The sequence below is a fragment of the Prionailurus viverrinus genome, chromosome E1 (assembly GCF_022837055.1).
Source record: "Prionailurus viverrinus isolate Anna chromosome E1, UM_Priviv_1.0, whole genome shotgun sequence".
Lineage (NCBI taxonomy): Eukaryota > Metazoa > Chordata > Mammalia > Carnivora > Felidae > Prionailurus > Prionailurus viverrinus.
In genome coordinates, this window is record NC_062574.1 from 18,822,811 (window position 1) to 18,846,311 (window position 23,501).

At 51.5% G+C, this 23,501-nt stretch overlaps 1 protein-coding gene across 4 annotated transcripts in view; it reads right to left on the reverse strand.

The window, feature by feature from the left end:
- KSR1 (kinase suppressor of ras 1) overlaps positions 1-23,501 on the reverse strand; it is a 163,892-nt gene that overhangs the window by 112,046 nt on the left and 28,345 nt on the right. Inside the window, exon 1 of one of the 4 annotated variants that reach the window (XM_047832107.1) lies at positions 15,631-15,992. The exons of the other annotated variants lie outside the window; for them this stretch is intronic. The gene's annotated coding sequence lies outside the window, so the exon portion shown is untranslated. Of the gene's footprint in view, positions 1-15,630; positions 15,993-23,501 lie in introns of those variants that run through there. 4 annotated transcript variants of the gene reach the window in all.

A 23,501-nucleotide genomic window follows, 5' to 3' on the forward strand; every position in this document is an offset into this window, starting at 1 on the left:
CACGCCCCGAGGATTCAAACTCAGCCACTGCAGAGAACTAAGCCAGAAGTGGTATCTGTACACTTTCAAAAGGAGCTAGGCAAGCACTCCCCCAACAGCCTTCAGCCCAGCAGACCATAGCTCTTTGCCCGAGTATTCGGGAAAAGAGGGGCGACTACGCATCTGTTCTGCACAAGCCAGGCACACGACATCTCATTTAAACCCTCTTCGGCGACCCCACTTTACAGACCAGAACACGGGGGCTTGGGAGGGTATGTTAGCTAGGTGACCCTAAGCTAAGGCCACTCAGCTATTCGGTGTTAGGGTTCAGATTTCTCTGGCTCTGGTGTTCTTTCCAGGTCTTTCGTGTCCGAAGAATATCCATCAAACTACACAAACGACCAGGCGTCGTGGCACCACGTGCTTACCAAGCCTTCTCACGTGTTCTAAACCCTTACATCTCTCTTCAAGGTGTGTCTTATCGTGACCAACATTCCCCTTTTACTGATGAGGAAATGGAGGCTGAGGGAGGCAAGGTGACTTCCTTCCACAAGGTCGCTGAGACCAAGGACAGCGGCCGTGGAGGACAACCCCTGGACCATCCCTCCCACCTTCACCGGCTGGTCATCAATACGAATGGCATTTCCCAGCTCAGTTCTTTTCTAATTTTTTTTTTTTTTTAATGATTATTTATTTTTGAGACAGAGACAGAGCATGAACGGGGGAGGGTCAGAGAGAGGGAGACACAGAATCCGAAACAGGCTCCAGGCTCTGAGCCGTCAGCCCAGAGCCCGACGCGGGGCTCGGACTCACGGACCGCGAGATCATGACCTGAGCCGAAGTCGGCCGCTTAACCGACTGAGCCACCCAGGCGCCCCTTTAATTTTTTTTTTAATGTTTATTTATTTTTGACAGAGTGTGAGTGGGGGAGGAACAGAGAGACAGGGAGACACAGAATGGGAAGCAGGCTCCAGGCTCCCAGCTGTCAGCACGGGGCCCGATGCAGGTCTCAAACTCACGAACCGTGAGATCATGACCTGAGCTAAAGTCGGGCGCTTACTGACTGAGCCACCTAGGCGCCCCTCCCAGCTCAGTTCTGCCTCGGCTCACAGCCCTCAGGAGGAAGGAACGGGAGTCCATGGAAAAAGAGAAAACCACAGTGTTATCTCAGGTCAGGGTGGAGCAAGCAGGAGGAAGTGGCCCAGGTGGATTTGGGTGGAGGTAGGGATTGCCCAATTCCCTGGACACTTGGCGGGGGGGGGGGGGGGGGGGGGCTGCACGTCAGGCTCCCGAGCTAGGATTAGACAGTGACCCCCACTACCTGTGGGCAAAATCTGCCCCACCCCTGGCCCAGAGGGTTGAAGCCAAGGCCTCCTCAGCACACACCTACGAGAGGGCTCTGGCCTCTTCAACCAATATTTATTCAGTGTTTAAAAGGCACTTAGGAAGCAGGTTAGTACCCAAATGCCAGAAACACAGAAACCCACACTTCCCCGCCCCCCCACCCCAGCTCTGCAGAGGATCCGTTAGGGCATCAGGACTGGCTACCCAGCCTCGGGGCACCTGGGTTCTAGGACGGGTCTGTTCAAAATTCAGGCCAAAACTCGGTTCACACAGGAAAGAAGAGCCCAGTGGAGACACATGCACGTGTTCTCTCTCCAGGACGGGCACCCTGATCTAAAGCCTGCATTCAACCCCTGCCCCTCCTGTGCCTCCTGTGCACAAGAGGCCAGCCCGCCTTGCTTTCATCAGGCCCCTGAGAGTCAGACGGAAAAGAGGGACTGAGCCTCGAGAGGAGAGGTGTGGAGCAAAGAGCCTGAGTCAGACAGACAGGTTTCACCGTAAGCTCTGGCACTTACCAAACAGCAGGACTTTGGGCCAATACTTAGGCCCTACTTAGGCCCTGGGATTCTCATCTGCAAAATGGGCATCATGGAACCTCCCCACCAGGTGGAGGATTCAGGGGGACGATGCAGTGCCCGGCACAGGGCTTGAGGTGTCACAGGCACCCAATCGATAGTAGCCATTATTCTAACTGCTCTGTGTCAGGACTCCAGCTCGTGAAATCGTGTCTAGCAGGACACCCTTGACGTCCACACCCTCAGAGTCCACCCTAAGCCAGCCACTCCACCCCACAAGAAGTTCGAGAAGTTCCCTCAAGGAGCTGACCTCCTGTGCCCAAGACCCCAGAGATATTACCAGAGTGGCTGCCAAACAGGGCACTCGCTCCTTCTTTACCCAGCCGGCAGGTCTGGGAGCAGGCGGCACTGGGGCACACAGAGGGACTGGGGGTGCCCAGGTGGGTTTCACCTCTCCCCTCTCCAGGGCGTCAGCCCTTCATGGGGCAAGACAGCAGCTGTCAGTCTACACCCAAGAACAGTGTTGTCCAGCAAAAGTATAACGTTAGCTCCCGTGGAAATTCATATTGTCTAATAGCCGCGTTAGAAAAAGAAACAGATGATACCAGTTGCACAATCTATTTAACCAACAATATCCAAAAACATCATTTCAACGTGTCGTATAAAGTACACAAAATATTCAAAAGAAATAAGATCTGTTAGATTCTTTGGTTCACACGGTCTCCTAAATCTGCATGCATTTTTATAGTGAGAGCACATCCTCGGATGGACTAGCCACGTTTTTAGGGGCTCAACAGCCAGAAGTGGCTAATGGCTACCATATTGGAAAGAGCAGAATGAACGCTTCCGGTATTGCATAAAGTTCTATTGGACAGTGCAGACATCTGCGTTCATTACATTCTGGGAGTTTCTGACCCTGGGCCAGTAGGGAGTGGCATGGGTGGGGCTCCTCTTCTGAATTACCAAGGGGGCTGAGCCCTCTGCCAGCTGGGGGCTGACAGGAAATACCTGTTTGTCCGCTCTGAAAAAGTTTTCCCCTTCTTGGTCTTCAGGCCTGGGCAGGGCTGGGGGGTTTCCATGCCACCTGTAGGACCTAAAGCACCGTCCCCCAGGGAGTTAAACTTACACCCAGACCACAGTAGAGAAAAATCCAGCCTGGGGGCACACAGGGGTGGGGGGACCGAACAGATTAAAAAAAAAAAAAATGACCTTCAGCAGGACTCCTGGGGCAGGCTCTCAGCTGAGCAAACCCCTAAGAACACCAAGTTACCAACTTCAAAGGGTAAAGTCTGACTCCAGGGGCTCCCAGCTGCCAGCCCCTAAGACTGCTGCTTCCAGAAATACAATCAAAAAGGAATAATGTCCAACGTCACACGCAGGTTGGAAAAATCTGGCTATATGCATACAACCAAATATCAGACAGCCACTAAAAACTCTACCGTGTACATGAACAGCTTTTCTAATAAAAAGTACGCTTTGTCAAACAACTACACTAAGCTAGAATTTTTACCTATACTACCTCTTTTTATTATTACAAAGTCAGGAGTTAGGACAGTATTATTCCACAAAGTCCAATTAACTTGCCCAAGATGGCCCAGCCAGCAAGGGCTAAGGCCACACTGAGCCAAAGCCTACCAGACCCCAGGCCCCAAATTTACTACTAGTCTATTGCTTTCCGGTGTGTTTTATTTGGGGCGGTGGGGGACATAACATTGTCCAAACATGTGTCTTTGTTCTTTAATTATAAGATGTCTATCTGCCTGCAGACAAGGACAGGGAGATACAAAAGGTTAAGTTAGGTCAGGGGCAGTAAGCCAATTTTTTTAACCTTATTATGCTGTTTATGCAATGCCTTTTTTTTTTTTTTTTTTAAAGGCGGCTATCTTCTGGGAAGAGAAAAAAATGAGAGAAATACCAAGAAAACCAAGCATACACAAAGCTGACCCCAGGGCTGGAGTCCCATAGCCCCCACAGCAGGGTGGGGCTGAGACCTCAACTATGGATGTGTGTGTGCATGGTGCTCCCGGTAAGAGTGAGAACACCCTGTTTACATCAAAGAACTGGGAAGGGGCATGGCTGATGGCAACGTGGTGGTGACACCACTACCTGGCACAAAATGAGGGGAACAGCAATAAAAACATGAACAGAGGCCACGTTTCCGGAGGACTGGCACTGTTGTAAGCATCTTGCCCGTACCACACACACAACTGCCCTGCTCAGGTAGGTGCTATTATCATTTGCACTTTGCTGATGAGGCAACTGAGTCACAGGCAGATCGATAACTTGCTCAAGATCACACAGGTAGGGAATGACAAGGCTGGGATTCAAACCCAGGCAGTCTGGCTCCAGAGCGGGGCTCTTGGCCTCTACATCGCCTCTCTTAACAATAAAACCCCGCTGCCTGAGTCTGAATGAATCATCCAGCTGAGGTGGAGGCCGCTGGCACCTTCCTGGGTTAAGAACTAATCTCTCCTGGATTAATGAAGGCAGTGTGAAGGGGGAGGAGCCCATAGGAAGCCCACCCAGGCACCTGCAGGCCCACAGGCATTGTGGGAAAGGCAGGCTTGCTGGGCAGGTGGGGTGCACTGTGGAGCCCACACGGTGAAGACCAACTCTGAGGCTGGGAGCATCTAGAATGGGGAAGCCAGGGCTGCAGGGGGGACAACAGACCCCTCTAGCCAGCAACCTGAGGATTTAAGCAGTCCCACTGACAAGTGTTCCCAGCTCAGTCCCTGTCCACAGCCAGCATGGCCCATTCAGCGGTACCGTCTGAGCTGTCCCAAGGCTCCCGTCCTGTCCCCTCCAAGCCAAGAGTTCCTAAGATGTGAAAAGAGTGGCAAGGGATGAACAGGCCATTCCTCCCTTTCTGACTTGTAAGGGCATTTGTCCCTGGCTTTATAGGACTACTTCGGCGAAAGGCAGGCAGGGTAGGCTCTCCTGATTATGCCCCTTTGGTCGATGGGAACACTGAGACACTTGGGAACGTGAGTCAAGCTAACTCCGTTCTGTGCTGCTGGGAAGGGTGCTGGCTCTGTGCCAGGACAGGCCTGCTCCTGGCACCAAGTGATCATTCCCCGAGCCTCTGAGGGAGATGAGCACAATTTATGAGCCTCTGGAGCAATTCCTCTACAGCGACACCCCCTCCAAGGGCATGTGCTGTTCACGTCAGGCAGTACCTGCTCGGGCAGGGCCAGGGAGGTCAGAGGTCCTCTCCGGGGCCAACTACAGGAGGGCACCCCACCTTACAGGACTGCTTCTTCCCGGAGACCCTGGGATGGGGGGCTTCCCACACTACTGAAACCCAGAGAAAGGGAGAAACGCTCAGCCCCTCCTTCCTCCCTGCCCAGGCCCCACCCCTGAAAGCAGGCTGTGGGTCCCCGCGGGCCCTGAGGTCACCTCTCCCCGCAGAACCCTCAAAGCCCTCCAGCTGCACACCATCTGGCATTGCCCACTTTCTATCCTGTCCCCCCCACCACCCTCCAACTCACTTAACAAGGAATATCGTGCCAGATGCTGCAAGAGGCCCTAGGCAGGTAGAGGTGGACTTTGCCCTCGGAGCATTCCCACACCAGTAAACTGATTTAAGATCATTCACTGGGTGGGGTGAGCATCCCAGACAGGGACTCACAGACGGCTGGGTAAGTCACTTAACCTCTTTCGACCTCACAGAGGTCTGGATGGGCCTGACAAATCTTCCGAACTCCCATTTCTCCTATGAAGCCATCTGCCAGCATCCCTAAACCTCCCATGGGTTGAGCACGGTACCTTCAGAGTATACAATCCTCAAATCCTGGATACCTGAGCCTTCATCCACAGTATCCAGATGGATCTAAAACAGACCGCCTGCCCAATCCAAATCCTAGCTTATTTCTGTTCTACTTAGAATACACCAGTCAGGATCGGATTGGCTACGTCATAACAAACCACCTTGAAGTCTCAGCGGTGTCAGTAACACAGGCTAGCGCTCATTCATACGATATGCACGCAAGAGTTGACCGGGAGCTCTGCCTCGGGCCTCCTTACTCCAGGACACGGGCTGGCTCCACCATCGGGAGCTCTGGCGGTTGCCATAGTGAGGAGGAAGCAATGTGGCAATTGCACCTGAGCTCTTGAAGGTTTCCATGTGGGTCACGTCGCTTCCTGCTCGCACGTCATTGGCCCACACAAGCCACATCTCCACCCAGCTCTAGGAAGGCAGCAAGTGCAATCCCACCACGTGTTCAGGGGGAGGACCAGAAGTAGACGGTGAACTGCACGAGTGACCACAGCGGGGTTTGAGCAGAAGTTAAGGCTATCACACTGGGTGAAAGGCTGAATACTGTTTCTTGTTCTCTTTCGATCAGTTTCCCAGGCTCCCACGATTGACATCTAGGTTGGATAATTCGTGTCTGAGGGGCTGTCCTGTGCGTTGCAGGATGTCTAGTGGCATCCCTGGCCTCTACCCACAAGAGGACAGTAGCAAACCCAAACTGTGGCAACCAAAACTATCTGCCAACATTGCCAACGTCCCCTGGAAGGCAAGATGGCCCCCGGCTGAGAACCTCTGCTTTAGACTTCGAGGAAAGCATAACCTCTCCTATACAGAAAACAATAGCATCCTCCTCCCTCAAGATATCCTGCTCAGAACCACCCTGAGAGACAGCTTTTCTCATGTGTGAAACAGGTATAATCATCGTCCCCACCTCAGACGGTCCTTGTGAGGATTAAACCAGCAAACGCTCGTGAAGCACCCAGCCTGGGGCCTGGCACGCAGGGAGGGTGGGCCGGCGTGACAATGCTCGCACGTAATAAGGGACTCGCCATGTTACTGTCCCCGCAGGAGCTGCTGCTAGCACCACAGTCCCAGAGAAGACACGGGAAGGGCCAGGCACAGATTCTTCCCTGACACAGCTGCACGGCCACTCACTCAGCCCAAGGTCACCCCTGCCTGCCCTGCTCCCCGCACCCGGCCCCCAACCAAGTCCAAGGTTGGGAGACTGCTGCACAATTCTTGCCATTTGCTCTCCAGCTCCCAAGGCCTGAAGTCAGACATCTCGGTCACGATAATGCTGACTGTTGAGGTAAAATGTGCTGATGCTCAAGTGTGGGCAAGTGAAGGATGATAACTGAGCGTCTGCCCAGAAAGGGGCCCTGACCAGCGATGTGGTCACCCACCGGCTACAACGACCATCTGCTGAGGCCTCACAAGGCTGGAGGCCAGCCACCCCTTCCACACCCCTGCCCCACGAGTCAAGTAGCCCTTTCTCCGTGGCTGGAGGGCAGGGGAGGGGAGCAGAAGGTGCAGCTGACTTTAAATGAACAAAGGGAAAAGGAAAGGAATGTGAAGAAATGTCAGATTCTAAGACGGTTAAGTGTTCCCAGATGCCTCAGTTGGGTCACAGGCTCTCAGAATACGCAGAGAGGCCCGTCTCACAGTACCCCTTCCGAGGGCCAGCCCTGGGATGGTCCAGTCCACACTGGAAGGCTCCCATGGGTCTATGGTTCTCTCACTTGGGTGCTGGTTAGCAACACCAGCTCCCGAATCGGCAGACTAGCCTCAGAATTCCGGCTCTGCCATTTCCCTGCTCTGTGGCTTTGACAAGCTCCTCAGCCTCGCTCATCTTCAGGGCCGTGTAGTCTGGGCCCCGCCCTAAGGTACCAGGCCAGAAAGCAGGCATGGTGGCAGGAATCCAGCCCACACCATCCTCACTAAAGCCGGTACCCTGGACCAGTCCAACCCCGGAGACACCCTTTACGCATCTGCATGAAATCTTCATGCATAGTGACATCTGTAAGAATGACTACAATCAACACAAGAAACAGCAGGTATTGGCAAGGACGTGGACACAAAGGAACACTCACATGCACTATTGGTGGGAGGGCGAACTGGTGTGCCACTGTGGAAAATAGTATGGAGGTTCCTCAAAAAGTTAAAAATACAACTATCCTAGGGGCACCTGGGTGGCTCAATTGGTTAAGCATCGACTCTTGACTTCAGCTCAGGTCATGACTGATGATTTCAGCTCAGGTCATGATTATGGGATCGAGCCCTGCAATGGGCTGACAGCTCAGAACCTGCTTGGGATTCATTCTCTCTCCTCTCGGAGCCACCCCCCCCCCCAAACTTGTGTGCATGCACACACGTGCACACACACTCTCTCAAAAACTAAAAAAAAAAAAAAAAAACTATCCTACGATCCAGCAATCACACCACCAGGTATTTACCTAAAGAATACAAAAACACTAATTCAAAGGGATATATGCACCCTATGTTTATAGGAATATTATCTACAAGGGCCAAACTATGGAAGTAGTCCAAGTGTCCATCAACTGATGAACGGATAAAGAGCGTGTGGTATATACACAATGGACTATCATTCAGCCATTAAAAAAGAATGAAATCTTGCCATTTGCAATGACATGGGAGCTAGGGAGTGTAATGTTAAGCAAAGTCAGTTAGAGGAAGACAAATACCATATGATTTCACTCATATGTGGAATTTAAGAAACAAAACCAGTGAACCAAGGGGGGGGGGAAAAAGAGAGAGAGAAGCAAACCAAGAAACAGACGCTTAACTCTAGAGAACAAACTGATGGTTACTAGAGGGGAGGTGCGTGGGGGGGGATGGACGAAATAGGGGATAGGGATTAAGGAGTGCACTTGTGATGAGCACTGAGTGATGTATGAAATGTTGAATCACTATATTGTATACCTGAAACTAATATAACACTGTATGTTAACTGGAATTAAAATAAAAACTTAAAAAAAAAAAATTGCACACATAGGCCACAGTGGCCTGGCTGATCTTCAGTTCCTCCACCTCTAAATAAGGAAAATAATCCCTGAATCTCCATAAGGTTATTATGAGGGATTAATGGCAATGCACGCAAAGTACTTAGCAGTGGCTGGCATACAGGAAGTACTCAGTGATCGCTGTGATGAAAATTATGATAAATCCCAATGATGAGGATGATGACGACAATTTATAGCCTTGGTCAATGTCCTGTCTCCAAAGCGACCAGGACAAACCTAAATGCTGCCTTGTGGAGCTGCCAAGAGGATTAAATGAGATAACATAAGGAAGGGCTCAATAAACGCCAGCATTTAGGGGTGCCTGGGGGGCTCAGCCGGTTAAGTGTCCAATTCTTCATTTCGTCTCAGGTCATGATCTCAAGGTTCATGGTTTGAGGCCCAAATCGGGTCTGTGCTGACAGTGCAGAGCCTGCTTGGGATTCTCTCTCTGACCTTCCCCTGCCTGCTCGTTCGCTCTCTCAAAAAAGATAAACTACAAAAAAAAAAATTTTTTTTTGTAAATAAGCGTCAGCAATTATTATTATAGACTTGCACAGCTTTTGGTCTGAACTCTGCATCCTGGAGCTTCGCCCAAGTGTGATCTCCTGGTAAGGCTGTGCCAAGGATTCAGAGTTAACGCTCGTGAAGGGGCTGGTGCCAGGCCTGGCGGGGTCAGACCCAGGCAGGCCTCCTTGCCCTCCCCCCCCCTTGGAAGGCCTCCAGATCCCTTCAGGTGGAGATCACCATCTGCCCTCTACAGGCTCCCCTTTCTGCTTCTCTGTACCCTAATCGCAAGTTGGTCAACATCCTTCTAGAATGCAACCCCCAATTTTCCCCAAATTCTCAGGTGTTGCAATATTACTTTTAGAACAAAGGCTTCTAATTTAACTAAGTTAAAAATGAAACGTGGTACCGAGAACATGAACATCCAGGTGAGGTCCAGGGGGATGGAACACCAAACCTCCGCTTTGCCGCCAGGCACACCTCCTCTCTGGAGCACCAGCGTGGGTGAAGTCAGAGTCCTTTCCACACTGTCAAACCCAGACTGTTCCATGTATACTTTCATAGCCGCCACTTACTGGCTGGGTGGCCTTGGGAATGTCGCTGCACCTGTCCAGCCTCAGCTCTCCATCACCTAAGATCACCATGGCCACTTCTAACTCTAATGCTACAGGGCAAGCTTCAAGAGTGTCCCTTCTGGGAGCCTTCTGACCAGGTGCACAGCTTTGCTTATGTGGTTACGGGAAATTGCCTATGCAGGTCAGCCCAGAGACCCTGTACTCTAGAAGCTCAGACGTTGCCCATCCTGGCCCAATCTCCCCAGCCTTGGGCTTTTGCAAGCACGTGCTGCGGGGATACAGAATGGGGAAAGGCCAAACATGCCTTTCTGTAGACGGACATAGATCCACACTGTGGAGGTGAGGGTAGAGGGGGTACAGACATGGCAGATGGCTTCGGCCCCTCTCTGATCCCTGCCAGTCCTCCCGGGCTCCCCTCAAACAACAGGTAACTTCGACTGTCTGCTCACCACACTGTCACATCCCCTTTGCCCCCCTTCCAAGCAGAAAGTCTCACCAGACCCCTTCTACATCAAATTTCAGGGGCCCCTCTGCTTTGGTGGGGGAGCTGATGAATTGGCTCCAAAGCCACACAGCTGTATCCCTCCCACCCAGTCCCCATTTCTGAATCTTTGCCCGAGGATTTTCACAGGTGCATTGCCAAGTGCCCACCTGAGCCAGATCTGGCTTCGCTCTGGGGCAGGGGGCACGAAGACGATGTCACAAGGGCTCCTGCCAAATACTTTGCTGGGAGGCCTGAGGCACTCCCCAATCTGGCGGTGTGGGCTACCTACCACAATAGGAAAGGTTACCCTAACATGCTTTGTTCTGAGAAAAGAAAGTGGTCATCACCCTGGCCCAGACTGAACCCACACCTGCTCTGTAACACTTTCTGGGAGCTTCTTAGAGATGGAGTCCCAGCTCACCAGACTAAGGTTTCACTTCTAACTTCTTAAAAGCTGGGACAACTTCTGCAGCCCTCCCGTGTCCAGGAGACTGGCTCTCCCTTCGTAGCTCCATGACCTGATCGGTTAACGATGGAATGGCCACGTTCCCACATGCCCAGAAAACAGAAAATCCCTCCCGTGGGTGAGACAAGGAGGCCTCACTGAGAAGGTACGGCACCCCCCCCCCCCCCCCCCCCCCCAGCTATCTCTGTCTCGGTTCCCTCCTCCTGGTCGGCTTACCCTGCTGCCCAGGGGCCTAAAAGAGAACAGAGCAGTCCCATAGCTGCCCCTCACTTCTGTCCTCCTGCCGGGGGTTCCCCTCGCACTGCCCTGGGTGGGCTGCGGGCTTACTGCGACCTTATTCTCCCTCCCAACAAATCTGCAAGAGCCATTTTGATGACCTTAGCGTTCCTGCAAGCTGTTAACCCTCCTGACCCTGGTCTAATGGGTCAGCGCCCCTCTCACCCTGAGCTACTTGCCTGTCTCCATTTTCCCACGGAAGTCCTCCAGAACCTGAACTCGGACCTAAGGTTTCCTCTGCAGCCACACTAGTTTGCTTTTTTTTGTTTTTTTTTTAAATTTTTTTTTTTAACCTTTATTTATTTTTGAGACAGAGAGAGACAGAGCATGAGCAGGGAAGGGGCAGAGAGAGAGGGAGACCCAGAATCTGAAACAGGCTCCAGGCTCTGAGCTGTCAGCACAGAGCCCGACGCGGGACTCGAACTCACGGACTGCGAGATCATGACCTGAGCCGACGTCGGCCGCTTAACTGACTGAGCCACCCAGGCGCAACCCCCCCCCTTTTTTTTTTTTTTTTTTTTTTTACACACTAGTTTTTTTGTTTTTTTTTTTTTTTAATTTTTTTTTCAACGTTTATTTATTTTTGGGACAGAGAGAGACAGAGCATGAACGGGGGAGGGGCAGAGAGAAGGAGACACAGAATTGGAAACAGGCTCCAGGCTCTGAGCCATCAGCCCAGAGCCTGACGCGGGGCTCGAACCCACGGACCGCAAGATCGTGACCTGGCTGAAGTCGGACGCTTAACCGACTGCGCCACCCAGGCGCCCCCACACTAGTTTTTTTAAACACCTCATGGGTCCCTCTGCTTCATGGTGAGCACTCCCAGGTGTGAGTCGTTTCTCCAGGAGCCTCTATCAAGGCCAAGGGGTCTCCACCTGCCCGCACAACGAATCACCTGACAGTTTTTAAGTACCAGTGCTAGGCCCCACCCCACAGATCCTAGCGGGGCTGGCTTCTCCGGGGTGGGGTTCAGGCCTCAAAATCCTCCACTGCTCTCTCTCCGGGTGGTTCTCATGGGCAGCCAGAGCTGGGACCCACAGCCTAGCCCACGAGCTCACTGCTATGTATCGGGATCACCTGGGGCACACAGAGGCCCTGCTGCATGGCGTAGGGCACGTCCCAAGCCTTTGTCCCCCAGGAAGGTCCCCAGGCAATTCTGGGAACGACTCAAATTTGAGAGCCACCAGACTGTCTGGAAAACAGGACATCAGACACAGTTTAAGAAAGATATGGCTGGGTCATCTGGGTGGCTCAGTTGGTAAGCATCCAACTTCGGCTCAGGTCATGATCTCAGAGTTTGTGGGTTCAAGCCCCACATCAGGCTCTGTGCGGACAGTTCGGAGGCTGGAGCCTGCTTCAGATTCTGTGTCTCCCTCTCTCTCTGCCCTTCCCCCATTCATGCTCTGTCTCTGTCTGTCTCTGTCTTTTAAAAATAAATAAACCTTAAAAAAAATTTTTTAAAAACAAAAAACAAAAAAACCACCTCAACGGAATCATCACAGCAAGCTAGGGAGAAGTAGCGCCAGTCAGTCAGGAGGTAACGCTATGGGCAAAGCACCACTTTTGCTGAAGGGGGAAAAAAAAAAAATCAAAAAAAAAAAAAAAACCACGCACGCGCACACACTTGCAAGCAAGTACATGCGTGCACATTCATACCACACGTGTGCACGTGCACAAGTACCCACACGTACACATGACCATATGTACACACTCTCCCGATCTTTGCAGCAAAACCTGTTCAAGCGTGTCTGCCCATCCGGGAAAGAAACTACAGCCCTGACAGTCTCTTGTGCGCGCGCACATGCACCGACCTTCCGAGACTTCCCAGGACGATATAATTCTCGCTGGGTCGCTTGCTGAGCTTCCTTGTGGCATGCATGTTCCTGTGGCCTAGCAGTGTCACGAATGGTGATGGTTCACTTTGGGGGTAGGTCACCAGGGCTATTATTTATTGCTTTTTCTTAAATCTCCTCACTTTTTAAAAAAGTAACATCATTTATGCAAAGGGGGCATTTATCTGTGGCCAGACAGAGAAGATTTCCAGAAAAACAAGTATAACTGAAACGAAACAATGTTATTAAATCAGCCAACCCCATTCCCTGCAGAAGCCTGGATCCTGAAGTCCATTTCCTCCTGGTCCTGTGCTCCTTGCTCTATTTTTTTTTTTTTAAGGGAGATGGCCCTCAGACCTTCTCCTCAAGGCCACAGAAGGGCAGGGGGCTGGAGGGAGATGGCTTCTCATGGGACTCCAGGTAAGCAACACCACATCTGGGCATTCACCTAAAATTGTCTGGGGTGCCCACCCTGCCTGCATTTTGTCCCCGGCCGAGTTTTCTAGAAAGGACAGCAATACCAAGAAGTGAAAGATGCTGGGATTGCTCATCCCATGATGGAAAGGGGACAAATCCCACCCACGGCCACAGCGGCCCACCGCCCACCCCTGTGCAGGTTACTCAACCTACCCCAGATTCGGAGCCTGCCGGCCCCTCCGGCGGGTGTCAAGGGGTGGGGTGGGACCACGGAGAATGCACACAACAAGCCCGGATGCGTGGCCGCTGTCCCCCATGTAAAACCAAAGGTGCGACTGAGAGCAGACCGAACGTCTGTCCACCCGCTGACCTCAGTGAGCAGCCCCGCAGCCCCTTCTCCCAAGGGGGAGGGAGGAAAAGACCACTTACTGCTAACCCCCCTTGAAAATACCTGAACCGTGAGGACCTAATGCTTCCTGTTTACAGAACAATGAAAACAAATACGGACTTTTAAAATGATCTGAACTGAAGAACTTGCAGGGTAGGTCTGGGAGGGCCACGGTGGGGGACTCAGGCATCCTCACCCTGCGTGTTCCCACCTTCACCTCGAGAAGATGATGTGGCCTGGCCGTGGCTCTGGCAAATTCACTTGCCCTACAGCCACATTCCCGACCTCCACCCTGCTAGCCCCTCCAAGATATTTTTCATCCTCACTCCGTTGGAAAGACTAACATGAGGAAAAGGCACCCACATTTGGCTGGGGGGTTGGGAATCCTGAGGGCCACGAAGTCATCTCAAAAGCATGAAGGACTTAATCATTAACTTGAGGACCCCAGGCCTCCTGTGCTGGTTATCACGGCACCCAGGAAGTTTCGATCTGGATTCTTTCGGGCCCTGTCAACCATGCCAGCGGCACACCAGGGCCTCCCTCTTGTCCAGGGGCGCAAGGAAAGACGACCGGGAAATCTGGCTGTGACAGATTTCAAAGACTCAGAATCAGCCACAGGCTGGACAAAACAGAGAAAAGAGGGCAGCCAATTATGTGGGTTTTTCTATTCAACTCATAGGTTTTGGGGTTTCTAATTTTAAGGGAAATTGGGATTTCATTAACTAGAAGGATTTCTCATATACACCCTTCTCCTTCCACCCATCTTATTAAGCATAATTGGAGACAAACAAAAGAGGCAGCAAGGCTGTCTCTTTCTGGTCACATTTGGGTGGTTGGAGACAAGACGTCCCCTCAGGCCAACAGTAACCACCATCTGTGGGCCTCAATCTCTTACCCAGGATAAGACCTGTTCACACTGTGGTTGATGGAGAGACAGGCCTATCCTTGGAGCTTGGCCAAAGTAGATTCAAAATGTCAAGCCTGACCACTGGCCCCAAGAGGTCCCAACAAGCCAAAGGCTGGCGGTCCTCATGGGGCGGTGGGCAGGGCCCAGAAGGTTCCAGAAACATTTACTATCTGTTCATATAAGACCCAGCCATAAAATCAGGCTTACAGGCAGTAGTATCCCATCCCCAAAAAGGATGCATTTTCCAAACTGTTCCCTCTGGGCTCCCAGGAGCAACAATGGGAAACAAAATTTTACAAACCGTTAACAGGCAAATACAATCTCCCCGAAAACCAAATAAAAAGCACCATTTTAGGTTTTGAAGAGAATGTCTGTGCCTGATGGGGGACTCACTACAGACCCACCATCAACTCTGGTTCCGTGGGGACTGCAGGATGGACAAGGCAATGAACCCCCTTGTGAGAACCAGCTCTGGCATTCTGAAATTGCAGCGATTAAAAATACCCACTTAGCAGTCAGGTGTTACCTGGTAGACAGTCTTACTGTCGTTCAGAGAGAGAGAATCGTTCAGAGAATTTCAGAGCTGGAGGGGGCATCAGAAATGATCGCCAAGCCTCTCTCATTACCTGTCTCCACCCCTGGGGCCAGATGAGGGGGCTGTGTCCCAGGGAGATACAGGAAACAGGCCTAAGTCACCATCCAGGCAGATCCCGCGACCTTGTCCTGGAGCTCAGGCTCAGGCTGTGCTCTGCACCTCACCCCCCTGTGCTGAGGGGACCCTCCTCTTGGGTTAGCACAGACACAAACACAGGCACATATAGCCACACGGGGACAAACGCACACACTACTTTTCTGCCAAGACACTGGCTGAGGCCAAGGGCATGAGATACACCCCCCCAGCCCCTCTGCCTCTAAGACTCTCATTCTCAAACACCTCCAAGCTCCTGCCCTGCTGAGACCAAGCTCCCCACAGACACCTTCTCCAAAACCGAGCTCAGCTTTTCCAGCTGCTTCCCCTGCCCAACACATAAAGGTGACGGCCAGAAAACCACCCTGGCCTCCTGCTCTGAGCAAAACTCACACCCGGTCTGCACGCCCCAGGCCTCCACCCCCAGGAAGCCCTCCCTCACTTCACTCCCTGCCTCATCACCGTCCTCACTGGCTGTACCCACCTGGGATCTGTGTTACCAGAGAGCCCCTTCCCAGTGTCTCGCAGGCCGCAGCGTCAAAGCTGTATCACCTGGGGCACCTGCTCATGGGCTGGGCCAAGGGACACTGCCAGGGCCACCTCCCAGGCACAGGGAGCCACCCAGCAGGCTACACTGAGTCAGAGGCCAGGGTCCAAAATCGGCTTCCTGGAGGACTTGGAAGGGACGCCGTCCAATGGTGCTCTTGGGGAAGGAGCCTCCATTATCCGCTTATCAAGACAGAGGGGGCTGCCAACCCATTTATCAGAAAGCAGCTCCTGCAGAGAGCTGTTTTAGCTCCTCGGTTTTTAAATAACACAAATGCTGGTAATCTCCTTCCTGCTCTTTACTGCTTTTAAATGTAAATTAAAAGACCTGTTCATTCACGTCTTTGGAATCCATGTCCCCTGACTGGTCTGGAAGAAAACATTAACCCTGTGGAGTCACGGCAGGCTGAACTGGCGATGAACCCGGGTCCAATTAAGGCACTGACCAGGCACGTGACCCCAGGCACGTGACATTCAACCTTTTCGCTTGCTTTAACACCTGATAGATGCCTTCTCCTTAACCTCACTCAGAGGCGGGGCTTCCAAATTACTGCCACCTGCTGTCACCTGCCCACCTTCCCTTTCCTCCCGTTGGACCCACGGTGCACACCTGCTTGGCTGGCCAGGCAAAATGCACGTCCTACATCTCATCTTGGCACACGCCTGCTTCCGCAGGGATAATCCTATACACTCGCTGCCCAAAACCCCGTGGCAAGTTCACTCTCAAATTTCAAGTCTTTGTTTAAAGGGCCTTAAAAAAAAAAAAATCTCTAGGGGTGCCTGGGTGGTTCAGTCAGTCACGCATTAGACTTTGGCTCAAGTCGTGATCTCACGGCTCATGAGTTCAAGCCCCGCGGTGGGCTCTGGGCTGACAGCTTGGAGCCTGGAGCCTGGAGCCTGCTTCAGCGTCTGTGTCTCCCTCTCGCGCAGCCCCTCCCCAGCTCATGGTCTGTTTCCGTCTCACAAATAAAAAAATAAACATTAAAAAAAAAAAAATTTTTTTTTTAATAAATAAACTTCAAATAAAAAATAAAAAAATAAAATCTCTACTTGTTCCCGGAAGCTTGCTGTACTTCCCACCCCCACCGTCAGACAGAGGAGGGGGGAGAGGAATCCAGTTCCCAGCGACCAGCGAGCACTTCCGGGCCTCTGCTCCAAATGCTGGCGGACATCAAAGGCCGACATTGACAACAGCTGCCCAAGAACCCAAACCACCTCAGGAGCCCCAAGTTTCTCTCGGGTCAGGCGGAACAAGAGGCCGGGAGAGCCCAGCCAGCCCATCACACCACAGAATGGGAGCCTCAGGTGCCCCAGATTAAAGGGAGGCCATTCAACGGCCAAACCTCTTGGCTGAAGCAGGGGCTGTTTTGCTCTGTAACTTTTCCAGAAACAGGCACAAGCCTTCAACCCTGCTACCGAATATAAAACCAGCACAGCTTAGAATGCCCTGCCGATCGCATTATTTCCTATTCAGTGCCCCTCCCTCTCCGCCCTACCCCGTAATTACCGAGACTTTAGGGTTGGGATTTTTTATGATGCTGCTTTTTAAGCGTGTGACAACACAGAAGGAAGGGCTATTTAAATCTGAACCAGAGGGGGGGAAATCGGCATTGTTAAAAGGGCAAATTAAGAACACATTTCCCTGGGTTTTAGGTAATTCAAGGTCACTTGCAATAAACAAGACGGAATCATCGGGCCTAAATGTGCCGTGGGGCTCCCCCACCCTGCAGGGTCTGGCAAGCTGTAAGCACTGTAGGGAGCTAGTCATTCATGACTCTTAGACGTCCACCACATTAAAGAATTCAAGTGAATGATGTCCTGTCTGACTCAGGTGTTTCACTGCTTTTCTTGGTCCCCTGATACATCCCCCCACCCCGTTCTGAAAAGCAGACATTGATGGCTAAGGATGGGGGCTCTAAAGAAAGATGTGCTCCAATCCTCCCTTCACCATTTACTGACCGTGTGACCTTGGGCACATCACTTAACTCCCCAGAGCCTCGATTTCTTAATTTATAAAACAAGGACAAGAGTTCCTATTACTTCGCAGGGTTTCCTGAGGAGTAAAGGAGATAAGAGTTGTCACGGGCATTACACAGTTAACGCTCCATGAATGCCAGCCTTGACGAGAACAATGAAGGAACACACGTCGCTTTGGGAAAGGGTAGGAAGGCCCTGCGTCAATGCTTTCTATGAAGCAGCATCTCTGAAGCAACAGAATGTCCATTTCCCTCCTTACATGGCACACGTTTTCCAACTAAGACAAAAAGCAGGGTTGGGAATGCCGAATGTTAAGCATATAATGCCGTTTGACGAGCACCTACCATGCGCCAGGAATTTAACCGTATATTCACAAATCTTCATCGTCCTGCATGGCAAGTGGTGGTTAGTCCCATCTCACAGGTGGGGAGCTCAGGCTCAAAACACGCCCCGCCCCCTCCTGGCTCCAGGCGGGTGTCCACACAGCTGTGGTAGATCGGGATCCACACCCAGGGCCTGGCAACAAGCAGTAAAGCATGGTACGTCCATTTCTGAGCCTCTGTCTAGCTCATACTCTCTCCCTGCAAACAGCACACACATGTGTATTATTCACCGAATGTTCTAGAGCCGAGAGACCACGGGACTCGCCTCATCCAATCCCCTGATTTAGGAGTGTTAGAAATTCAGCCCGAGGAAGGAGACGTGGTCCGTCCAAGGTCACATGATGGTGCAGAAGCAGGGCTGGTATTCAGCCTCAGGTCTACAGACTCTGGAGAAGGATCTTGCTTGCCCAGGGACGCCCGGCGGTTCCTAGACGCATAAGCCGGCACCGGGAACAAGCAGGTGTACCTTTGAACAGCTTTCAAAGCAACGCAAAGGTGAGCTAAGCAGACCCACCTCCCTCTCCAGGCTGCTGGGAAAGCAAAGGTGGCCAGATGTGTGCTGGGCCGGCGGTCTTCAGCTTGGTCCACCCCTGAACCACAACCTCGAGATTATCAGTGCGTAAAATCACCTTCCTAGATGCTTCCTGAACTTCTTTTTTGAGGCCGCCCGCCCTTGGCTGTTGCACGCACCCTCCTGGTCCCGCCTCCCCTCCCAACGTGGAACTAATCTGCCTCTCAGTACCGTCCGTCTCCAGCAAGGGAGTTCCGTCAGGTGGCTGACCCCTGTAAATAATTAAAGGGTGATCCCGCCGCCTCCAGGAGGCCTCGTGAGAGCTGGGTGGCTTGTTAAATGAGACAGGCGGGGAGGCACTGCTAACAGCCTGACAACTGCTTCAACAGATGGAGAGCAGAGCGTACTGGGAACACAGCCCACGGAGCCAGCCTGCCGAGGGCACAAACAAGGCAGGAGGCAGGGGCCTCCGTTTAGCAGGCTAGCTTTAAGAACATCAGAGAGGCTGCACCCACGGCCCGGCTCTTCCCGCCAAGACCTGCGGGACCCTGGGCAAATCCACCACCCGCTGCCAAGCTGTTTTCTTAGCCCGAAGATGGCCTTTTTCTTAATTTGGAGGAAAACGTTCAGAACCGGAAAAGAAAGGAGAGAACAGCCAGAACTCTGGCACACCTGGACACAGGAATCAGCCAGCTTCCCAGGGATTTTAGTTCAGAGGGATAGGTGTGGGGATAAAGAAAGAGAAAGGGAAGAACAAGAAGGGAAAGGAAATAAGGAAGGAGCAGATGAAGCCGGCTCCAAAGAACTCGTCTTTCTTGGGCAGGGAAAGACTCCGTAAAGCGAGAAATGCCAACTTCCCCCTCCATCGCCTGAAAGTCAAGCCCTGTTAGCAGTTTGACAGGTACCCTTTCCACCTGGTTCCAATACTTAGTGAGCGATGGAGTGCTGTGTGCATCTATACACGGAGGTACGGACACATACACGTGTGCTTTTTAAAAACAGGAATACGCCATATATGTCCTTCTGTTTCTAATGTTTTTTACACTTTAGATCATGAAAATAATTCCAAGATAATCCATAGACCTATCTTGTCAGTTTCACAGACATAGTCTTTCATAATCGATTCAATTTTTCTTTTACTGCTGGACACTTAGGAGTCTCTACCTTTTTACTTTTTTTTTTTTTTTTTTTTGATTTACAACTAGAGTAACTTGTTACGATTTTTCCAATTGCCAGTGACAGAAATGGCAACTCAACCTAGCTTGAGCACAAAATTTAATACATTGCTTTACAAATGGAAAATCTGGTAATACACCTGACTTCAGGCATGGCTGGATCCAGATGTTCTACTGATGTTGGAAATCTGTCTCTTAGCAACTTTTCGTTTTTCCTTTTTTAAAAGTTTAATTTATTTATTATTATTTTTTTTTAATTTACATCCAAGTTAGCATATAGTGCAACAGTGATTTCAGGAGTAGATTCCTTAATGCCCCTTACCCATTTAGCCCATCCCCCCTCCATGGCCCCCTAACTTTTTACTTACACAGACAATGCTACAATGAACATATACCTGTATGTACATACACAAGCATGGTTTCTATAGGTGTCAGATTCCCAGGAGTTGGAATGCTGAATCCTAAGGAATGAACATTTTCAGGGTTTTTTTAATGATTTTTTTTAATGTTTATTTACTTTTTTGAGAGAGAGAGACAGTGTGTGAGTGGGGGGACAGGGGCAGTCCCTGGGGGGCAGAAAGAGGGGGACACAGAATCCAACGTAGGCTCCACTGGAGCCTGACAGCACAGAGCCCAACATGGGGCTCGAACCTACGAACCGTGAGATCACGACCTGAGCTGAAGTCGGATGCTCAACTGACTGAGCCACCCAGGTTTGTTTTATTTTGAGAGAGAGAGAGAGAGTTTGAGCCGGGGAAGGGAAAAGAGAGAAAGAACCCCAAGCAGGCTCCACACGGTCAGCGCAGAGCCAGATGCAGGGCTAGAACACACGAACCGTGAGGTCATAACCTGAGCCGAAATCAAGAGTCAGACGCTTAACTGACTGAGCCACCCAGGCGCTCCTACGTTTTCAGTTTTAATAAGAACTGTCAAAGTACGACGCAAAAAAGTAGTACCAATTTGCACAACTCGATTACGTCTAAGAGTTGCAACCTGCTCTCTTAGCACAGGCAAGGGGTTCAAGGATACATCGGAAAGACCCCTGAGCCTCCGCTGCCCACACCCTACCACTCCCATCCTGCCCTTTCAACCAGTGCCACTCTCGTTTCATCCTCCCTGTTTATTGGCTTTTCACTAGGGGAGAAAAGGAGGATCGCTCTGCCTGGAATGTTTGCAAACCACCTAAAAGATACTAATAACTGCTAACACTTATACAGCATTTACTATGTGTTTCACACTTTATAAGGTAACCTCCCTTCATGCTTCAACAGCCCCATTGCACGGATGCAGAAACTGCGATGTAGTCCTTCCTATAAGGTCCCTCCGGCGTGCTGACAAGCGGTGGGGCCTGGACAGACCTAGGCGACCCGATTCGGGAGACACTGGCTAAGCACTTTACTGCCTTCTGGCGAGGGGACTGAGCACACAGGCCCATGAAGACCCGCAACTATGACAATGCTTCCAGACCTAGGCCCGCTGTCCTCTCTGAACCAACTCTGACAAGCTTCCAGGTCCCCACCTTTCTGGCCCAGACGCGTGAACCAAAGGAGCACTGTCACTTTGAGAAGGTACCTGCACCTCCTTTTCTCCCTGAGAACACCCCCGCCTCCCAGTCCCTCACCCTCCAAAACCCAGAGGCCATCGTCCCTATTGCTTCCTGTTCATGACCTCCTGGGCAGGTCTGTCCTCCCCACGTCACAGCCACACACCCTGAAGGAGGAAGTAAAGAGACCAGTCTCAGAAGATCCGCTCAAAAGGAGAAAGAAGAAACAAAAGAGAGCCAAGGCCCTGATACCGCAGATTCACTGCCCTCGGACCTTAGTGCCCACCACCCCACGATTTCTTTTCCTTTTTTTTTTTTTTTTTTAACGTTTATTTATTTTTGAGAGAGAGAATGCAAGCAGGGGAGGGGCAGAGAGAGAGAGAGAGAGTGCAAGCAGGGGAGGGGCAGAGGAGGGACAGAGGATCCAAGGCTGACTGTGCTGACAGCAGGGAGCCCAATGTAGGGCTTGGACTCTCTCGAACCGCAAGCTCCTGACCTGAGCTGAAGACAGACGCTTAACCGACTGAGCCACGCAGGTGCCCCCCACCCCACAACGTCTAGGCCAGGACTGTCCACGTTCAGAACCAGAAGAGAAAGGAGAGAATAGCCAGAACTTTGGCACAGGTGGATGCCAGACTCAGCCAGCTTCCCCGGGGATTTTAGTTCAAAGGGGTAGGTGTGGGAGAAGAAAAAGGAAGAACAAGAAGGGTAAGAGGAAAATGAGGAAGGAGCAGACGAAGCAGGAAAGAAAAAGTGGGCGGGGAGGCTCAAAAGCACAGTGGCCTGGGCTTAAACACCCAAACCATCCCCCTGCCTCATTCCTGTCTGCAGAAAGATGAAGAAAAGCAAAAGAGCACATCCAGGCCCCTCACGGGGACATTGCATAATCAAAAGAAAAGGAACTTTCCTGCCTGGAGGGAAGCCTGCAGCTGTGGTCCCATCTGCGCCCACCTCACATGCCCAACTGGGGAGCCCACTCTCTTGAAGACCCAGCCCCGAGGGGCATCCGGGAGTGGGAGGCATCAGACAGGCGACACGGGTTCCAGGAAGGTGCAAGGAGAGTGGCACAGGACATCCAAGCGTGAGGGGACCAGAGCCACGCAGCGCTTCCTGCTAGAGCGTTCCCATGTTGTTCGAGAAATGACTGGCAGGTCAGGGAGGCTGGTGCAAGAGGACCGCTTACAGCCTATTTTGGTTCATGTCAGTTCCTGGAAGCCAGAAAAATTATTGCAGCATTGTTGGTGAAGACAAGATTGGAAACACCCTGAATGTCCAGCAAGAGGAGATTGGTACATCATCATCATCATAACGGCACATCCATATAGAAGAAATGTTATGCAGCTATTAAAAAGAACAAGACAGGGGCGCCTGGGTGGCTCAGTCGGTTAAACGTCCAGCTCCAACTCAGGTCATGATCTCGCAGTCTGTGAGTTCGAGCCCCAGGTGCTCTGTGCGAACAGCTCAGAGCCTAGAGCCTGCTTCGGATTCTGTGTGTGTGTGTGTGTGTGTGTGTGTGTGTGTGTGTGTGTGTGTGTCTCTCTCTCTGCTCCTCCCCTGCTCACACTCTATATCTCTCTCTCAAACATAAACATTAATTGAAAAAAAAAAAAAAGACAGCTCAGGGTGTATGGGTGGCTCAGTCAGTTAAGGGTCCGACTTCGGCTCATGTCATGATCTCGTGTTTCAGGGGTTCGAGCCCCGCATTGGGCTCGCTGCTGTCGGCATGGAGCCAGCTTCAGATCCTCTGTCCGCCCTCCCCTTCTCTGCCCCTCCCCTACTCACGTGCACGCTCTCTCACTCTTTCCCAAAAATGAACATTAAAAAATTAAAAAAATAATAAAAAGAACAAGACAGCTCTACGTGCACTGATGTGAGCCAATCTCCCAGGTATAACAAGTGAGGAAGAAAGTACAGAAGAGCGTAACCAGCACACTCATGCAAGTAAACGGGATGAGGAACATAGGGAACAGGATGATTCCCGCCTAAGGCGCTGGGCTTTGTCTATTTCTCAACCTAAGTAACAGGCACACAGGTGCTCAGTTTATGGTTCTTTAAACTGCACATGTTTTGTGCATGCTATTGTGGGTTTTCTTATGTTTATTTGAGAGAACACACATGCACGCACGTGCACACAAGCGAGGGAGGGGCAGAGAGGGAGAGCGAGAATCCCTCCCAAGCAGGCTCCGTGCGATCAGTGCAGAGCCCACACAGGGCTCTGTC